Below are 22296 nucleotides of genomic sequence, written 5' to 3'. Positions count from 1 at the left end.
ACTGGATTTGCATGTTTTCCACATCTTGACTCCAGTCAGAATTTCTTTGGGGAGGTCTTGTAAAAGTTTATTTTTCCCAGATACCACTTCCTGGACAACTTTTGAGTTCTTGCTGTAACCCTCTTTTCTCTCCTCATTTCTACACGTCATTAAGCAGCTGATAATACTGAAATAATTTCAGAATCAACACATGCACCCAGTTCAAATGCCAATATAAGTTATAAAATGTGTTTTGACCCCATGTTATTGTTTCCATGCTCTCCCTCATCCTGACAGAGGAATGTGATCTCTCAATCCACCCGGATCTCCTGTGGATTGTGACTGTAAACTGTGCATGAAATGTTTTACCTGTAAGAAGATCATTACATCCCACAGGTCAGACATGGGGGAGTAAAACAGATTGAAGTGAACAAAGTCTCACTTTTTAAAGTTATGTTGAGTATCATTGTGTAAATATTTATCTGCTTTCAGTAGAGTCAAATAATGTTTTGCCTTAATGTCTAATATTTCAGAAAAAAAGAAATAAGTCGGATGCATGTGGGACAACAGGCTTCTTTACGTTGTCATTAAAATTTGACGTCTGGAAAATTGAAAATTTCTGCTCGCTTTTATAACTGACTGCTAGATTAAGTGATGAGCAGTTTGGATTAGAGCCAGGGGCCAGTGTCTCCAGTGGACGTGGGATGCTATTATATTTCTCCTTCCTTGTCTTTTGTTAGTGTTACCACACCTTCGTGCAAAATGATCCGGGCAGGACACTGAGTCGCCGTTGAAGTCTGTCACCTGCAGGTGTCAAATGCAGAGACGAGACAGCAGGCCCCAAATAACCCCCATAATAAGTTTCATGTACAGCACTGCCCTCTTTCACACGTCCCAGTTGCTCCTGTGTGGAAAATTTGTTTACCTCTGGGTCAAGTTACACTTGTGGTTGTACTTTTGTGAGTCTTGTGAAACCAAAGAGATGACCTGGAATTCTATCCCTTGACCCCTGTGTGAAGGAGGTTGCACTTACATGATTGCTTGCTTGTTTTCTTTCTTTCTTTCTTTCTTTCTTTCTTTCTTTCTTTCTTTCTTTCTTTCTTTCTTTCTTTCTTTCTTTCTTTCTTTCTTTCTTTCTTTCTTTCTTTCTTTCAATTATTGTCTCATAAAGCATAAGCATAAATCCATACGTCAACAGTAATCGGTGGCATCAACATTCAATGGAACTTTGAGAGAAATCTTCCACTGAACGCTCAAAGGCAAAACAAAGCTGCATATCGCACACACTATCATATTTCAGATCACACTGCTCAAACTGGATTTACTACCTTAGTGCTTGGGCCAACCTTGAATGGTGGGAATGTGAGCAAGAGTTGACGCAAGGGAAACAGAGAACATATCATTCAGAAACACAGTGGCCTCTGAGCAAAGGGTTATTAAAGCTCGTTTACAGCATTATAAACAATCTGCTGCTGTTGAGTGCTCAACAGTGGGGGTTAACAGAGTTTAAGAAGCATTGAATATTTTTTCTTTCTCATGACCACTGTACAGCAAAAGTGACAATAGCTGCACCTTACAGAAAGGACTATCTGCTTTCTTGCTGCAGTTAGTTGCAATTTATTTGAAATGCATCCCGCATAGAGGTCAGTTTCAAACTAAAAGATAATTAATGGGCCATGGCTCCCAAACTAGAAGGCTGGACCACGGCCTGCTTGTTCCACCAGTTGAATTTTTTTGGTAAAGTTTTGCTTCTCTGAGGTTTTTGGTTGCCGGGATCCAATTCCTTAAAGTGCTGTTATTTTCCTGGCTCTTATAGAGCTACATTTTATTCAGTGATGCAAATCATGTGGACATGATAGTAATTTTGGCTTTTTGAAATGAACTTGTCACATCACAGCTAAATGACCTCAGTGCTGGAGCCCTCGTGATGAATAAGTGAATGAGATAAAGGAAACATTGAATTCGTGAAATTCAATGAGTTTATTGTTTAAAAGCATCTGAAAATCCAGCGAAGGTACATGAACTCTTTAACGTTTTGTGTTATGTGTTTATTGAAGACTGAGACCACTCACGTGTGTACAACAAAATATGTAGGTAAATACTGCTGCTTGTTTGCTTGGTACTTTTTAGAACGGAATCAGTGCAAACAGCTTTGCTGGGATTCTACTTTGTCCAAAGGTAACAAATTTTGCATACCAGAGACTGTAAAACTCACTAATTACCACAATATATCTAATTTGAGTCCTCCCGAAATACTTAAAATACAATAATAGTAATAAACCCTGTGCTTTGGGACACTGTAGGATTAGCCATTTCTGTGTTTCTATACTTAGCTAAGCCTGCTTGATGTTACATTTACAAATTAAACAAACTGGATGTTAGTCATTTTAAAAGGTGTAATTTTCTACATTTGGAATAGCCGTTTCCCCTGTTTGCATTCCTTATGATGACTTTAGCTTTATTGCTGAGGAATCAGTATTACCAGTCTCATCATCTCATCTTTCACAAAATGTTCAGTTCCTACTTTGATATTGTTATGTGATAAATTATATTCTAGATGTAGATTAAAAAAGATACAGCAACCCCATGTAAAAAAAAAGAAGCAAAAACAAAACAACGTAATGATCCCAACCTTTACTTTGACTTTTATTTCATTGCAGATATTATGAACCAAATATATTTCATGTTTTCTCTCAGCAATTTGATGTGATTTGTTAATATACACCTATTATTGCATTTCTGGTTCAGCACTACAATACATTGTTACATTCTTAAACACCACCTTAAACTTTAATGTGAATAAAAATGGAATTATGTTAGCCTTGTCCAGTGACAGCATTAACTTTTCTAGGCTCAGAGGTATCTGGGATGGACCATCACACAGTGGAAATGCATATTGCGGTCAGACCAATCAATATTCCAGACCTTGGTTGAAGAAATGGACATCGTGTGGGTTGGATCAAAGATGGAAAGGACCTTTCAGACTGTTTTCAGCAAAAAGTCCAAGAGCCCGTCTCAGTGAGGGTTTCAGGTTATATCAGTGTTCTTCACAAAGCTAATTCACAATTTTATGATGGCAGTATTAATGCAGAAAAGAACATTGGGCAATATTTTAAAGCAATATGCTACATTCAAGATGACATCTTTTCAAGGGGCATTGCATTTTTCTTGAAGACAATGCAAAAGCGCATTCTATAAACCACATTCTGTACTAACAGTCAAAAATGCATCAGGGTGTCAGGTATTTGATCAACCAAAAGGGCACGTGTCATTCCATTACTAATTGAATTCCAGTGGCAATCTGTGGCTAGCCGAATTAAATTCAAGTCTCTATTGCTTGGCCACAGAGTGATTGCGGGGGTCTGCACCAAGATATCTAAACTCTGTCATTATGTTCCTTCTCGACCTATCTGTCTGAGGAATGCTGTCTGGTACTGCCATCCCTATGCAAAAGGCAGCCTCAATTCTGAGTTTTCTCATTTGTGGCTCCACATTGATGGAACGAGCTACCAGGCGCTATTACAGCGGGGGCGTCCTTTACATTCAGTGAATCTCTTGAAGATTTTCAAGGAACACCTCCTCTCTGAATAGTAGAGTTGTAGTCTTACACACTTCTCTGCAGCTTCCCACCTGCTGCTACCCACCCAATCAATTAACACAAAAGGAGCAAATCCTCTTGTGCAAAAAGAAATTATTAAAACAAAAACTTTAACTAAACAAAAACATCAAACTATTAAATGTGGTTTCCTGAATATCAGATCTCTCCTTTCGAAGTCTCTGTTAGTGAATGAGTTGATTTGTGATCATCATATTGATATATTTTGTCTTACAGAAACCTGGCTGCAGCAGGAGGATCATGTTAGCATTAATGAAGCAACTCCCTCTGACTGTTTAAATGTTCACGTTCCTCGAACCACAGGCAGAGGAGGAGGAGTGGGAGCTATTTTCAGATCAGGGTTACTCATCAGTCCCAGACCCAAGATTAGTTTGAGCTCTTTTGAATATCTGATTCTCAGTTTTTCCCACGCAAAGTGGAAATCCCAGAAACCTCTTGTGTTTGTTGTTGTGTATCGTCCACCTGGCCCTTATTCTGAGTTTCTGTCTGAATTCTCAGAGTTTTTATCCCAGTTAGTGCTGAGTACAGATAAAGTCATTGTAGTGGGTGACTTTAATATTCATGTAGATGTTGAAAATGACTGCCTGAATATGAACTTTAATTCTATATTGGACTCTATTGGATTTTCTCAGAGTGTACACAGACCGACTCACTGCCTTAATCACACCCTTGATCTTGTTCTGACTTATGGCATTGAGAGTGAACAGTTAACAGTGTTCCCTCATAACCCTGTCTTATCTGACCATTTTCTGATAACCTTTGAGTTTACATTACTTGACTATACAGTTTCTGAGAAGAAATTTACGTATAGAAGGTGTCTATCAGAGGATGCTGTAACCAGATTTAAAGAATTAATTCCATCATCCTTTTCTTCACTGCCATGTGCAGATATGACAGAGGACGACTACATAAACTTTACTCCAGCAGCACTTGACTCTCTTGTTGACAGCACTACAGTTTCAATGCGTACAGCACTGGACAATGTTGCCCCTCTGAAAAGGAAGGTAATCAGTCAGAAGAGGTTGGCTCCTTGGTATAATTCACAGCTGCGTGCTTTAAAGCAGACTGCAAGAAAGCTAGAGAGACAGTGGCGTTCCTCTAATTTAGAAGAGTCTCAGTTAGTCTGGAAAGATAGTTTAACAATGTATAAGAAAGCCCTTCGTAAAGCTAGAACTGCTTATTATTCATCATTGATAGAAGAGAATAAGAATAATCCCAGGTTTCTTTTCAGCACTGTAGCCAGTCTGACTAAGAGTCCGAGCTCTGCTGAGCCAGTTATTCCTTTAACTCTCAGCAGTGATGATTTCATGAGCTTCTTTATTAATAAAATTGTTTCTATCAGAGAGAAGATTGATGTCCTTCCCACTATTATCAGTGATGTATCATCAAGTACAGCAGCTTTAGAAGTATCTTTAGAACCTGATTTGTATTTAGACGGCTTCTGCCCAGTTGATCTCTCTGAACTAACAACAGCAATAGTCTCTTCTAAACCATCAACTTGTGTTTTAGACCCAATCCCAACCAGACTGTTCAAGGAGGTTTTCCCATTAATTGACACTTCCATATTGGATTTGATCAATCTGTCTTTGTTGACAGGATATGTACCTCAGACTTTTAAGGTTGCTGTAATTAAACCTTTACTTAAAAAACCTACTCTTGATTCAGAGGTGTTGGCTCATTATAGACCTATATCCAATCTCCCTTTTATGTCTAAAGTTCTTGAAAAAATAGTTGCAGCTCAGCTTTGTGATCATTTACACAGAAATAATCTGTTTGAAGAGTTTCAGTCAGGATTCAGAGTGCATCATAGCACAGAAACTGCACTGCTGAAAGTTACCAATGATCTCCTCTTAGCCTCTGATAGCGGACTTGTGTCTGTGCTTGTCCTGTTGGATCTCAGTGCTGCATTTGATACGGTCGATCACAGTATCTTATTACACAGACTTGAACATGTTATTGGGATTAAAGGAACTGCATTAGGCTGGTTTAAATCATATTTATCTGATAGATTTCAGTTTGTTCTTGTAAATGAAGAATCTTCCTCACACACCAGAGTAAGTCATGGAGTTCCCCAGGGTTCTGTGCTTGGACCGATTCTTTTTACTTTATACATGCTTCCATTAGGTAACATTATTAGACAGCATGGCATAAATTTCCATTGCTATGCTGATGATACTCAGCTGTACTTATCTATAAAACCAGATGAAACCAATAGGTTGGTCAGACTACAAGCATGTCTTAAAGACATAAAGACCTGGATGACTCAGAACTGTCTGCTTCTAAATTCAGACAAAACTGAAGTCGTTATCTTTGGACCTGAGCGTTTCAGGGAGAAATTGTCTAGCTATATAGTTACTCTAGATGGTATTTCCTTGGCTTCTAGTTCTACAGTGAGGAACCTTGGAGTTATTTTTGACCAGAACTTATCATTTGACTCGCATATAAAACAGGTTTCTAGGACTGCCTTCTTTCACCTTCGTAATATTGTTAAAATCAGGAACATCCTGTCTCAGAGTGATGCAGAAAAACTAATTCATGCATTTGTTACTTCAAGATTGGACTACTGTAATTCTTTATTATTGGGCTGTCCCACATATTCTCTGAAAAGCCTTCAGTTGATCCAAAATGCTGCAGCCAGAGTTTTGATGAGAACTAACAGGAGAGATCATATTTCTCCAGTTTTAGCTTCTCTTCATTGGCTCCCTGTTAAATTCAGAATAGAATTTAAGATTCTTCTCCTTACATATAAAGCTCTTAATGACCGAGCTCCATCGTATCTTAAAGATCTCATTGTAAGATATTTTCCTAACAGAGCACTTCGTTCCCAAACTGCAGGTTTACTTGAGGTTCCCAGAGTTTCTAAAAGTAGAATGGGAGGCAGAGCCTTCAGTTATCAGGCCCCTCTATTGTGGAATAAGCTGCCAGTAAATGTCCGGGAAGCAGACACCCTTTCCACTTTTAAGACCAGGCTTAAAACTTTCCTTTTTGATAAAGCTTATAGTTAGGGATGGCTCAGGTGATCCTGAAACATCCCATAGTTAAGCTGCTATAGGCCTAGACTGCTGGGGGGCCTCATCTGACACACCTTTCCTCACTTTACTCTCTTTATGTATATGTGATATTATTATGGTCATTAACTCGTGTTTCCCTGTTCCAACAGATATCCTTTGAATGGTGTTACAGTGCCGCCGTCGTGGTGGCCCCCTGCCCCCCTCCCCCCCCCTTTTCTGTCTTCTCAAACCCCAGCTGGTCGAGGCGGATGGCCACCCTTCCTGAGTCTGGTTCTGCCAGAGGTTTCTTCCTGTTAAAAGGGAGTCGTTTCTCTCCACAGTCGCCTCAGGCACGCCGCTCAGGCCGGGAGATTGGACCGAAAAACAAAAAGTTTTCAGTGCAATCTGTTGGTTTTCTTAGCTAGGAAATTGTTTTTGAATTGGCTCTATATGAACGAATTGGATTATTTTATGAATTATGATTATTATTAATTAATTGAATTCCAATTGGCTTGAGTTGGACTTTATTATTTAAGTGCCTTGAGATGACATTTGTTGTATTTGGCGCTATATAAATAAAAATGAATTGAATTGAATTGAATTGAATTGAATACCCTCAGCATCTAACACACTTACCCTGCACTTACTTGCACTTCTGTAATTTTTCTTCTTCTAGATGTCATTTTGATAGATTTATATTGATTTAGCACTCACTGTAGGGATCGGGGTTTGTTCCTGCACTGAAGCTTGAATGTTGTTTCCTCACTTGTAAGTTGCTTTGGATAAAAGGTTTTCTTCAGTGAAAATGTAAATGTAAATGTTCACATTAGAAAGGCATGGTTGTGAGGGAAGATGGCACATGTTCTGGACTGCAGAATTTTTTTTAAACAAACAAACAAAAAGAAACACTTTAATAAATGTTTGCTGGAGAATGGGACAAACAAAAGTAGAAAAGATGTAATCACTTCATCGCCTGGTATCATTATTGGTAGCTTGTCTTGTGAAAAGGAATGGCAATATTACAAAGTGGTAAAAACTTTATTCTCCTGTGTGTTGCAGGCCTGAAATACAAACTGTTGTTGAAACAAAGCAAGAAATATCTTCCCTTTTTCTATAATACCATTTTTTAAATTTCTATATTGTGCAACCTTTTTTGATTTGGAGTTGTACACGAAGAAAAAACACTTGAGTAAACGTACCTTTACGCCAATATTAATGTAAAGTTTTGTTGACAAATCAAGTAAACAGTATCTGTCAAGCAAGTTTCAGTTTTCCACAGTTGTAGCAAGTTGAAACTGAAAACACAATGGCATTTGAACAAAAACATCAAAAGCTTCAGTTCAGTAAGGATGATTAAAAGCATAACATCTGCTCCGCAAGAGTGACACTCCCCCTATTTTTTCCACCTCATACCACCATTCCTGAAACTAAGAGCGCATATATCTTAACTGTCAGACACAAATTTCCCATGTGAAAATTCCAATCAGCCCTGTGGAGAGGGGCAGATCATATTTTTGGAGGAGCAGTTTAGACATTAAAAATGTCCATCCATCTAAAATTAACAAGAGTTACACATTAATCCAAATTTCAAATACTTCCACTGCAGATACACCATTCTCATGTCTGTTCCTTTGTTTTCAGAGGGCAGATGTTCCTCTTTCATGAAGTGTTATAAATCACAAGTTATAAGACTCATTCCAATAACTTTACCAGCAGGAGACTGCAAACTCCTCAGCTCTTCATCTCTTCTCTGATGCTGGCACTGCGGGGTGAGATGGAGAAGCATGGAATCTGTAAACTCACAGTCAAAACCTCTGAACCTCATTACTTCCCGTGCGGATGTGTTTTTCAGAAAACAACTAATTTCCACCCCTTCACAACAGCAGTAGCTCATTTAGCACAACAACTCTCACACTACACAATAACAGACAACAGCAGGGGCTACTAAGAGACAGCCCTAATGATGCATTCGACCACCAATTGCATGCTGCTAGTTGGATGTCCCAGAGACATCCAATGACAGTCACTTGACTGCTTGCATATTACCAGTAGAAATGTTGTATGGTTCATTTTCGTGCAAGGTTTAGGGCATATCAAGGATATAACATGCTTTCCATTTGGTTACTTGTAAGCAGCTGAGTCTGGCAGCAAATTCCACAGACAACAAGAATAGGGAGGGCTGAATGCAAGGTAACATGCAAGAGGAAATGATGAAGGGGACAATGATAAACACTTATTCAATCATTAATCAATTCAGTTTTTAGCATTTCTAAAGAGTGGCAGATTAGTACATGGTGATTACACTACTTGTATTTTCCCTCTCGTCCTGGTGTGTAATCACCATCATCTTACATTCATCATTTGTGCATGTTTTTGGAAGACAATGGTATATTAAAATCAACTCAATCAAGATCCATATTTTTGGAGGGAATGACCCGGTAGGGCTATTTCTCCCTAAGAGCTTGTCATTTACCTTACTGCAGCTTTATCACTCACTGTGCTCTGTCGATTGGAGACTAAATGAAATAAGGTGTTTCTGTGTAAACTAGTCCCACAAGTCCCATTCATTTCAGACTCAATAAAGGGTAAAACATCTATTTTGGAGGAATTACCTATAATACAACCTTCCTTTTAAAACATGGGCTACTTTTGACAAATCTTGATCTCTGGTTTCCATTATTGTATTATAAATGATTTGTCTATTCAATTCATCCTTTCAATCGGCAATATTTGTAAATGATGCCCACTCCAGTTTCGGGGCTCTGATTTAAACTCCTCTTACTCCTCAGCTGTACTCTACTTTTGCTGTTTCCCTTTGAAATTGGTTTCAAGCAAAAGTTTCAGCATGAGAGTAAAAGGGCTGTGAAAGTGTCAAAAGAATGTTACTGCGTCATAAAAAAGTGACAATGACAACTCTTTGTTCTAAAAAGGAATGGCTGGAATGTTGCATAACTTTGTTATATTTGCCATAATATTTGGCTATGGCTATTTCCACTCCGTATGTGATTGTATGCGTTGTGAACATAACACTGCAACCATTTTTAATTATTTCTTCCCTTTGGTTATTAACTCTACATGTCCAATAGCATGTGGAAATGTTTACTTAGCAACAGCAAAGACTAGTGCGTCTCTTTTTTTCATCACCTTTATCATTTGTATTCAGTTTCTTCAAAAAAGAATGTCGGTAATGTCGACAGTAATATCGTGTTAACTCTCACTGCAATTGAAATTTGAACATGTAACTTGTGAATATCTGCCCTGGTATTCTCGGGTGACTTTTCCTGGTGCAGGCTCCATTAGTTTCTGCTATGAATGACAATATTTTTTCACTGATTCACTAGCATGAGACAGGATAAATCTGTTGCTTCTTTAGAGATCATGAGTTAGTGTATCGAATTGACACTTCACATCTGGATGAGCTGCTATGGCATGTTGGTCATATGACGGAAACCGCAGTGTCTGCAGATGGCATCCAGACTACACTAACAATATCGTCTCTTTGTTTTCTTCAAGCCCAATCTCCTGAAGCAAAAAATCCAACCCAGCAGCTCCTTGGAGTTTTGAGTGTAATTTCTTTAGATTATCTGGATTTATTTGAGCCATCTGAATGATCACAGATAGTGAGAAATATCAAATAAACTAACCAATGTTAATATTAGTGTTACTGATTGACTGATTCAATGGTTATCTCTTTTGGACAAAATTTCCAAGTGAATGGGTGTCAATGTTTTTTGTAAGAATGGAATGCACTCGTTGAGCACAATGCATGTGTATGTCTCAAGTGAAGCCATCTCACTGCAACTACACACAAACGTGGGTGTGTTCAGGAACACACAGTTATACTACTCGGGGAACGACTACAACAAGAAACATCTCAACAATAACATCCATGTAATACAATCCATTCTTTGGAAATGTTTGCTTTTTGTTATGTCAGAAAGGAGGTGATTAAACAGCGCAGTGCGTTAGTTGTGTTTTTGTTAGTTTGGAAAGGCAGCTTGAATATAAATCAGTTCAGTGCAAGAGCACAAAGTATGGCCTCCCCGTATTATGTACATGTTCTCCTTTACACCAGTTAACACATTATCAATTACACGATTGTGTATCATGATCTGTTCAGTGATAAACATTTTCAATGCATTTTGTTTGAATGAATAACATCCTCGTTTGCTGTTGATATAGAAAAAAAATAATCCCAGCAGATTGAATAAAAACCTGTATGAGGGGTTATGCCTTTTTATGCATACAATGACACACTTGTTCAAAGTGTAGACTTAAATCAACTTAAAGACCAATCTGTTCAGACATCTTATCATTCTTACAGTAACATATCTTCTCAAACTGAACTAGATGTTCAGATGGTATGCATTTCATGTACATCAGATTGGCTGGGTGACTGCTAGCATTTCTTGTTCCCATGGTATGTAGCAGATAAGGACGGTTTGACAGTTTGGAGTGCAGTATGTTAAGAAACAGAAAAACAAGCCATTAAAAAAGTGTAATGCAGGCATGGGAATTTTGTTTTTCCTTAAAAATGTGGACAACCGTCATATATACGGACAACATTTTTGAATATAACAGCAACATGTAACAAATGTTTAATAACTGCAAATTCTTTCATGGGACACTATCTCAGAGCACGTCTAAGAGCTACCGAGTGTTACAAATGTCTCCTCTTGTTGTCATCTTATTAGACTCAAGTTTGAGATGGCAGACAGCAACTATCATTCACTTTCCCAGCTGCTCTGTTGTCAGGGTAACTTTCCATTGTGAATCACCTGAGAGGTGCGCGGCTCATTCCCTCTCTCACACACACAGAACCATACACTCACACCCAAACAACAGACACGCCCACTCGTTTCTGAGTGGCCCTTCCCCCCACCTTCCTCCTCCCTGAGGCTTTGCTGTAAAACAACAGTGGAATCCACCATAGTGACAACACGCACCCTGGTACTTTTCCATAGATAACAAGGAGTGAGAAGCTGAGTGTTGCAATATGTGTTTATATTGACTTTGCTCATTTATTGCCTCAGATTCCATATAGCTAAGGACAAGTATAGTTAATGCTCCCTTTCGTGAGGATGTTTTGTTCTTTTACTGCTTGCAAGTTGGCTACTTATCAACATCTGAAGTATGCCACTCTCTCTGTATCATGACAGTCATCTTCATTTACTGAGTGCATGTGCAAAACAGGTTATGAAAGGCTTTACAGGGTAAAATAATAAAACAATTCTTTGGCTAATTCTTTTAATTGCTCAGATGTGTGTGTTGTCCTCAGGAGTTCTCAGAAGCAGTCATGTCAACCTGTATATCACTTGATGTAAAGAAGGTGAAAGGTCATTCTTGGTAATGTTCAATTCACTTTATCACTTAAATGAGGAAGCATTTATGTTTTTTCTACAACAAAGCTACCATTCATGCATACCCCCCCCCCCCCCCCCCCCCACACACACACACACACACACACACACACCCACCCAAAGCATTCTGTTCGAGTTTGGAACAAGAGAACAGGAGTACTCGTACTCCAATAACCCGAAAGCAATGTGACGATCCAAATAATGTGAACTATATTTGGTCGTTGTTGAAGAACATTGCTAAATTGTCAACTCATTGTTCCGTATTGCATCTAAATTCATTTTGATGCTAATGATTTGTTACAGTTAATTAACTTGGTTGATGTAACATGTGGTATCTTTTTGTTTTTAAATTCATGACACATCTCGCACTTAGTTGTAACAGGATGGGACAGTAATGATCTCCTGGGAGGACTCGAAGTCCAAACTCTCCATGAACAGCAACAAAAAGCTTCAGCTCTATCAAAAATAAGATGAGATAATAAGCGGATTAGCAGCATCACAAAATGGCTATAAGGATGTGACATGTTAAGGGGAAAAAGCCTGAGCAAGTGCTGGTCCATAAGTGTACTTATGTACCACAGCCGCGGCTATTCAGACACAACACGGGAAGCCGGACAGCCTCTCCCATTCTCTGGCGAAATTGCTACATCTTCAATGTTAAATTGACGATAAAACAGTTATTCACAAAACACAAGATATGTCCAATACTGAATTTACTTTCATAACTACAACATGTTGTCCTGTAGCTCAATGAAGTGATTTGTTCTGAAATCGCCGCCGTTCACGGAGGAAATCATGTTATGAAGCCGCCACTAACAGCCAGGCTTCCGAGCCGAGGGCTGCCCGGCTTCGAGGAGGGGGCGGGAGAATCAAGTTTTTTTCTACAATTCTAGGTCATCAATGGCTAAATCGAAAAAAACTCATCACTTCCGAGGCTGCCCGGCGTCTCTGGGGGTAGATTAGACGTGGGCGTGTCAATATGAGGGCTGTGTCGTGATGATTGGAGTTAGTGTTTCTCCATCATGAGAGATCTTGTGGCAGCCGAATTTTTAAGCGGGGAGAAGCACGCTGGAACTTCAGTCCCAATGCGGATACAAAAGAGACTGGTTGTCTGTGAAAGTGCTGTCGGAGTTTCACTCATTTCCCATCGTTTCCATTTCCATCCTCACACACATACACTTTTGTAAATATTACACTGTAAATAAGAAACACATCCTTGTTGTTTAGAAGTTTTGTCAATCATATTCCTGTTGTGCAGTTGTTTGTCGTGTTAGCTAGTAGTTTTGTCACAATGGCGGCTATGCTCCATCAAACTCTAAGTATTCATTATGACAGGGAAAAATGCTCCACAGATTCTGATCCAGCCACAGATCCCGCCATTTATAGGCCTTAGATTCGATCATACTTGATTTTGGCCTTGCTGTATGAATTTTCAAAGTCTATACCTTCTTTCTGTGTATTTGCTGGGCATACTTGTCATCCTAGACACAGCTATGTTATAACTAAATCTTTTTAACTTTGCTATCTTCTGCTTTGGTATGGCACGAGCCACTACAACCCTGAACGCGTAATATGGGCTTCCCCTGTTTTAAAAGTCAGCAGCCGCCACTGATGTACCAGCTTGTACTTATTGTCCCGGCTTTATGTGACCTGTGGTGCCGGCCTGAGGGCAGCAGGTTGAAAAAGTGATGACTGGGGTGGGATGAGTCCTTCACGATGTGCGTCGCCCTGCAAGCGAATCGTGAGCTGGCAATATTGTCCATGGCGGGTAGAGAGCAACCAGTGATCCTCTGAGCTGTGTTAATCACTCTCTGCAGAGCTCTCCTGTCTGCTGCTGTGCACCCAGTGTACCACACTGTGATGCAGTTCGCCAGGATGCTCTCCACGGTGGCTCTGTAGAAGGACACGAGCAGCTTCTCCTCCAGGCTTTTTCTCCTAAACACCCTCAGGAAATGGAGACGTTGCTGAGCCTTCTTCACCACAGCATTGGTGTTAGCAGACCAGGAGAGATCGTCCGTGATGTGGACGCCCAGGAATTTAAAAGTGTGGACCCTTTCAACGCAGTCATCATTGATTATCAGAGGGGCCAGTTCTGTGTTGCTTTTACGGAAGTTCAGGATGAGCTCTTTTGATTTTGTGGTGTTCATTGAGAGGTTGTTAGCAGAACACTACGCTGACAGGTTAGCCAACCTCATCTCTGTATGCCGACTCCGACCACCATTTGTCAGTCACCCTGTCTCTCACAGCTGCAGCTGTGGCTCTAACTTCAGCTGGGACCACTTCTCTGTCCCTCCTCTCTCTCTCTGCCCGTTCTAACTCCATCTGGTGAAGTTCGGCATCTGTATATTCTGGTTCATAAAGATATCCCTTTAGCTCTGTGGTAAAAGGGATGTCTTCATCATTGGTGTCGTAGTCAGACATGATTACGTTAACTTTCCGAGCAGTAAACACCGAGAAACAGGCGCAGCCGTCGGCAGGTGGCAGCGCGCATTGATACTGCAACCTAGTGCCAAGCGATTGTGAGGTGTAACCTTTTCGTAAGATACGATTTTGTGATGCAAATGCATTACTCTTTTGAATGCATTTTCTTTTCAGAAGCAAAACGCTTTATTTGTGAAGCCCCAGCCAACTAGCCGGACTACTTACTTCACCGCCAAAACGAGGCTGTAACTCAGCTCACAGGACGCAGCGGGGGGGTAGGAAAATGTTCATAAATGATATTACTAGTATGGGATGTCGTACAGCTTCATGTCAAAAGAGGCGAACTATCCCTTTAATGCATCTGCAGATGGAAGTTGAGAGACCAAGGTGGGAAAGGTGGTTAGTTAAGATGTCTGGGATTATTGTGTATTATCCACAAAAAGCATCCTCACATAATTCCCCTGGTGTTCCAGGTGGGTCAGTGCAGTGTGAAGAGCTATGGCGATGGCGTCCTCTGTAGAGCGGTTTTCTCTATAGGTGAACTGGTGGGAGTCCAGAGTGTGTGTGTGTGTGTGTGTGTGTGTGTGTTGGGGGGTGAGTCTTTGATGTGGTTTGCAATCAGCTTTTTGAAACATTTCATGATCACAGGCGTAAGTGCAACATGCCTGTAATCATTCAAGCTGTCGATGATTGACGTCTTGGGGACAGGGATTATGGTGGCAGATTTCAGGCAGGAGGGGATGATGGACTGTGACAGGGAACAGTTGAAGATTGAGGTGAAAACCCCGGTCAGCTGATCTTCACATGCTTCGAGTACCTTCCCAGGTACACCGTTCAGGCCTGCAGCCTTCCTGGGGTTTACCGTCCTTAGCACACGTCTCACTTCATGTTCCTGAAGTGTCAGTGTGCTGCTGCAGGAGGGTGGTTGATGTGGTGTGACTGTGTCTGGTCTTACAGTCTCAAAACGGGCAAAGAAAAGGTTTAGATCCTCTGCCAGTGAAGCGTCACCATTCACAGCCACCTGATTATTGTCTCTATAGTTGGTGATGAGCTGTATTCCCTGCCTCATCTTCCTTAGGTTATTTTCAGTGAAGTGCTCCTCAATTTTCCTTTTGTCTGGCCGTAATGTAGAGGGCCCTGTCGCCAGACCTGAAGGCGGTGTTTCGGAGTTTGAAGAGGTTCTGCACTTCACTGGTCATCCATGGTTTCTGGTTTGGGAAAACCCAAATCTGTTTACTGACTGTGACAGTGTCCACACAGTTTTATATATAGGAAAGTAAAGTGTCCGTATATTCCTGGAGGTTTTGATGTTTAAGAATGTCCAAAACATTAACACTCCTCTAAATCCCTGTAGCCTACCTAGTGTAAATAATCTCTTTACATTGTCTTTTTAACTGAGTTATGTTTGGACATTGCCCTAATTTGTCGTTTAAACTTTGACACTACATATAGGCAGAGAAAAACTTCTACTGATCATCCGAAAACTGTACATCTTTAGGTTTAGTGTATTCTTTAAATTGCAACTCCCCTGTCCGTCTTCAAAGAAATTCTGAATGTTTTCTGGCAACACATTTTTCCTTACAATGTGCATTATTGTTGCTGTTTTGAATTCTACAAGATCAAAGAGTTTTAAGATTTTTGACTGTTAAAAAAAAGTGGATTAGTGTGTTCACCATATCTGACCTTGTGTATAATTCTCATAGCTCTTTTTTGTAAAAAAAAGAAAGAAAAAACTATTCTGGTAATGAGCTTTTATAAGTGTTTCCCCACACATCCACACAGAAGCTTATACACGGTAGCACCAGAGAATTGTAAAGAATAAAAAGTGCTTCCGGTTTGGGGTATGAAGGAGTAGGCAGCAAGTGTGAAGAGCTCCGACCTAACTTATAACTTAAGTGACCAAATTTAATACCTTTAGGCTACTATAGGAGTGGTGTAACTTACGCATGTTATAGTATTATACGACCTTGAACAGCTAATGGCTACCTCCAAACAAAAACAAACTTCTGTGATGACCACGCGAAACACCATTGCTAGTAAGCTATCTACAATGGCCTCTGACGCTAACCCTTCCGAAAGCGACGGAATAACCATGACTCAGCTGGTGCAAGAGCTAACCAAGCAGCGAGAAAGTTTAAAAGAAGACATCTCTATCCTCATTCAAGAATCACTGGTGCCGTTACAAACTTCAGTGAATGTTTTGACTGAAACGGTGGACTCTGTGCAACAACGAGTGGCGGCGGCAGAATCACTTGCAGGTGATAATTTTGAGAAGATATGTGCAACTGATTCTGCCGTTGCAGCTCTGAAAGCCCAAAATGCGGCACTTTTGGACCGTATCGAAGATTTAGAAAACAGATCACGCCGCAATAACTTGAGGATTATAAATGTACCAGAAGGCAGCGAGGGTGTTGGGAATACTGTTAACTTCGTGGCGAACATGTTCATGGAGATCATCGGCGGCAATGCGCTGTTTGAATCTGCTCCAGTGTTGGAGCGAGCGCACAGAGTGGGCAAGAAACCCGACGATGCAGATCACCCCCCGCGCCCCTTTATGGTGTGTTTCCAAAGGCACCAAGAGAAGGAACGATTACTGCAATGGGCAAGGCAGACCACTATCACCTATCAGGGCGTGAAATTGAGAATATATCCAGACTACAGCGCTGCCCTGTCAAGGAAACGCGCTGGGTTTAACGGCGTGAAACAAGCATTCTACAAGAAGGATATAAAATTCCGCTTGCGTTATCCAGCTGTCCTACGAGTCTTCCATGAGGGAAAGACCTTCGATTTCAATTCACCGGAGGAGGCACGGGCTTACTATGATCAACAGGTAGTTGGCGAAGGAGACTGAGGTGACCTGGTCAGTTCATGCACGCTTGAAGGAAGAAAGACGTTTTTCTGCTTGGAGGACGTTTTGACATGTCGTTGAATTGGAACTCTCGTCGACGTCTACTTTGGTCAATCGACTTGGTTATGAGGACTATGGGTAATCAACGGACCATTTCCCATTAGTTTTTTCTTTCACTTTCCCATGGTAAGTGCCTTTACCTGTTTTTCTTTCTGTTTTGGAGATAATGGTCGACTGATAGCCTACCTGTTGGAGGTCGCCCTGCTAATGTTTGATGGTGGTCGGATTATTATTATTATTTATTTTTTATTTTTTTCAATTCCATTTTGTTTAGGTTATACATTGAATGTGTTGATATGACTGAAGGACCGTCAGCAGCATATTTAAAGGCGTGCTTTTCATTTAAACTTTAATATGAAAGTGTTGTCACTGCTAAATGGTCACAGGCTCTTCACAGTCTAGAAGGAGAGGATGTATCGGAAGGTTCAGGAGTTGGATGAGAGCCTGCAGTCTGCCCATGTTTTAGGGCCGGGCATAGGATTTGTTATGTTTGGGGTTAAAGTGGGGCTTATTCCTATGGAAGTGTTATGTTGTTTTTTTATTGAACAGAGATCCTATACTGCTTTTTTATATTATTTAGTATGTTTTTGTTTGTTATTGACAGACGCTTTGGAGTGCAAAACCTGCTTTTAATTTCTAATCATGTCACATGTCGCATGAAATAAATAAAGTCAGGGCAGATATAGGGGTGAGGCTAACTCGTTTTATTACCTGGAATGTGAAAGGAATAAATGGGCCTAATAAGCGAGCAAAGATTTTTTCTCATTTAAAGAGGTTAAATGCAGAAATAATATTTTTACAAGAAACGCATTTGAAAATAGCAGATCATATCAGGCTTAGGAAGAACTGGATTGGACAGAGTTTCCATTCTAACTTCAATAATAAGACAAGGGGGGCAGCCATCCTGATCCATAAAAAAATATCGTTTACACCATCTCAAACCATCTCAGACCCTCAGGGACGATTTGGATAGTGTCTGGGTTGCTATTTAGCACTCCAGTAATACTAGCAAGTGTTTATGCCCCAAACTGGGATGATGTTAACTTTATACATAAACTCACCTCTCTTTTCCCAAACTTAAACAGACATAGTCTTATTTTATCTGGTGACTTTAACATGGTTATGGACCCAGCTATGGACCGCTCTAGCCCTAGAACTTTGGCACGCTCTAAAATGTCTCTTGCTCTTGGTGAGTTTGCTGATAAGGCAGGCTGTCTTGATCCTTGGAGGTTCTTTAATCCTCACAAAAAGGAATTTTCACTTCTCCCTTATACAAAAAAAACTGAATATACTGCAATTGTCGAATCTGATCATGCACCAGTTTCCCTGGATATCTCATTCTCTCAAAATGTCACACAGCCAAGAGTCTGGAGATTAGACACATCCCTCCTATCAGACAGTCATTTCTGTGAAGTCATTGGTAAAGCAATAGACGAGTTCATATACTTTAACAGGTCTGACTCCATATCCCCATCTACATTATGGGAAATGCTTAAAGTTGTTATAAGAGGGAAAATTATCTCTTATTCTATTTCACGCAGGGTTAGGGAGAGAAAACAAAAAGAAAAAGAACTCCTGGAATCAATAAGACACATCGACCAACAATATTCTATCACCCCAACACCTGAGTTATATAAAGAAAGGGTTGCACTGATGACCCAATATGACCTACTGTCAACAGAAAGAACAGAAAAACACCAGCTTTGGTTAAAAGGACATTATTATGAACATGGTGATAAAGCAGGTCATCTTCTGGTTTACCAGCTTAAATGTAAATCTGTATCTCGTTTAATTCCTCAGATACGCAATACATCACAACTTTTGACCGTAGATCCAATAGAGATAAACAATACTTTTAGAGATTTCTATTCCATATTATACACATCTTCTTCCCCACAAGATAAATCAAATATGATGACTTTTTTAGACAACATTAATATCCCACAAGTAGATACAGAGGCCAAAGACAGCCTTGAAGAAACCATAACGTTACAGGAGATTATTGACTCCATTCACAAAATGCAGAGTGGCAAATCACCTGGGCTGGACGGCTATACTGTTGAATTTTATAAAAAGTTCTCCCCTCAACTTGCTCCCCTGATACTTGAAATGTTTAATCACTCCTTCAATCAGAGCCATTTACCACAAACTTTAACAGAGGCTTCCATCTCACTTCTTTTAAAGCCAGGCAAGGACCCAAATGATTGTGGGTCATATCGACCTATATCCTTGCTTAATGTTGATGTTAAAATTTTAGCCAAACTGCTAGCTTCAAGAATAGAGAATGTTACCACCAATATCATCTCAACAGAACAAACTGGTTTCAGAAAGGGTCGTCAGTCCTTCACAAATATTCGTAAACTTTTAAATGTTGTTCACTCTCCTGCGTCCAGGGAGACTCCAGAGGTTGTTGTCTCCCTGGACGCGGAAAAAGCGTTTGACAGAGTGGAATTTAGCTACTTATTTACTGTACTGGGGAAATTTGGCTTCAGCTCAAACTTCATATCCTGGATACGTTTACTATATACAACTCCTAAAGCATCAGTAATTACAAACAAGATATCTTCCCAACTATTTTCTCTCTCAAGGGGTACACGTCAGGGCTGTCCCCTAGCCCACTTTTATTTGCATTAGCTATTGAGCCTTTATCAATTAAATTTAGGACAACCCCCAATATCTTTGGTATTCACAGGTTTGAAACTGAACATAAAATCTCTTTATATGCTGATGACCTACTTTTGTATATTTCAGACCCAGTATCATGTATTCCTAATATTGTCAATATCCTTGATGACTTTGGGCTTTTCTCCGGTTACAAATTAAACTTCTCCAAGAGTGAATGCTTTCCAATTAATAATTTGGCCCTTCAGTTACCAGACAATGTGTTCCCTTTCCATATATCAAAGTCTGGATTTAAATATTTAGGCATACACGTCACCCAAGTTTTTTCTGATCTCTATGAAAAGAACTTCAAACCCCTCTTGCTCAAATTGGAAGCTGATTTTAAGAGATGGTCTGGTCTCTATTTATCTCTTCCAGGTAAAGTTAGTTGTATAAAAATGAATGTCTTACCCCGTTTTTTGTATCTGTTTCAATGTCTCCCAATATTTTTGTCTAATTCGTTTTTCCAATCTTTAAATAAATTAATCTCCTCTTTTCTTTGGGCAAATAAAAATGCTAGAATCCGCAGAGAGTTTTTAGAAAGGCCTAGGGATAAGGGTGGCCTGGCACTACCTAATATGAGAAATTACTACTGGGCATCTAATATTCAAAAAGTTATATATTGGTACCAGAGTCCACAGCTGGATTGGTTTAAGATTGAGGCAAACTCCTGCACCTCTACTTCACTTCCTGCTTTGGTCACTTCCGGATTACCACTTTCGCCTTCTAAATTCACTTCTAGCCCTGTGGTATCTTCTACTCTTAGGATATGGACACAATTCAGACAACATTTCAAACTAAAAGATTTTTCTGTATACAGCCCTATTTGTAATAATCACCTTTTTCCTGCTGCCAGAATAGACCACACCTTTACCCTATGGAGGAGGAAAGGTTTGGATACATGCGAACGTTTCTATTTAGATGGTATTTTCGCCAGCTTCACTGACCTCTCTGCCAAATTCCACTTACAAAAATCTGACCAATTTAGATATTTTCAGGTCCGTCATTTTATTCAAAGCCAGAGTACAACGTTTCCTGCCTTTCCAGCAGACTCAGGACTTGAGAAGATTTTGTGTAACCCTATGCATTTGATGAGGCATATCGCAAACATCTCAAATATAATTATCTCTCTTCAAGAAACGTCATTAGATGGGCTTAGAACGGCATGGTCTGAAGAACTTGGCTCTGAAATTCCTGGATACTTCTGGGAACGTGCTCAGGAAAGAATTAACGGAACATCATCCTGTGCCCGGCTTAGCCTGATACAGTTCAAAGTCTTTCATAGAATCTACTATACTAAATCTAAACTCTCAAGAATTTTTGACGACATTGATGACAGGTGTGAGCGTTGCAATTCTGCTCCAGCAAATATGACCCATATGTTTTGGAATTGCCCTAAGTTAACTGAATTTTGGCTAGCTATCTGTAAAATATTAAATGATGCATTTAACACCAAAGTCAAACCGTCAGCAGATATGGCCATCTTTGGAGTGTTGGTTGATGAGCACAAGCTACCCATTGATAAGATGAACGCGTTTGCCTTTGCTTCTTTGATAGCCCGTAGAAATTTATTTTTACATTGGAAATCCCCAGAACCACCCAAAGTGTCTGTCTGGCTCACTGAATTAATGTTTTTTTTTAAATTAGAGAAAATTAAATGCTTTTCGAGAGGCTCAACAAAACAATTTTACAAAATGTGGGAACCTCTAATTGAATACTTTAAAAATCTTAAGGTCCTTCCATAAGCCTATGAAGCCCTGAGATAGATATATATTTGACCTTGCCTAATTATTGACATGTACATGGATATACAATGCCCCCATTGTCTGTCATTATTTTTATTTTCATTATTATTAGTGTTTGTTTATTTATTTTCTTCTTAATTTTGCCATTACATTATGGACACTTTAATTCTTACTAGCATAACTACTATCATTATTAATGTTATTTTCTTTTAGCTATTTATTTAATTTATGGCATTGTTTATTTATTTAACTTTGCTATTTATGCTTATGAATTTTTTTTATTTCTTTATTTCTTTATTTTTTTCCCTTTCCTTTTCCTTTACAGCAGTATATGGGTGTTGTGGGTGGGAGGGTGGGTTCTGTTTAGTTAAAAAGAAAAGAAAACAATTCAAGATATTGTATTTAAAGTATCTTACTTTGTGCTTTCTTGAATTTAAAAATAAATAAAAAAAAAGAATAAAAAGTGAATTTTGGTTTGTGACATACTCTGCTTTGGACAAGACAGAAATGTTTTTAGAAATTTTGTTTGGAGTATGTTTAATGTGTGATTTTGTCATCAATTGTCACTCCCAGCAATTTAATCTCTTGCACTCTTTCTATGTTGACACCATCTATT

Source organism: Odontesthes bonariensis, chromosome 14, assembly GCF_027942865.1.
Source record: "Odontesthes bonariensis isolate fOdoBon6 chromosome 14, fOdoBon6.hap1, whole genome shotgun sequence".
Taxonomy (NCBI): Eukaryota; Metazoa; Chordata; class Actinopteri; order Atheriniformes; family Atherinopsidae; genus Odontesthes; species Odontesthes bonariensis.
This window is presented reverse-complemented; position numbering follows the sequence as displayed.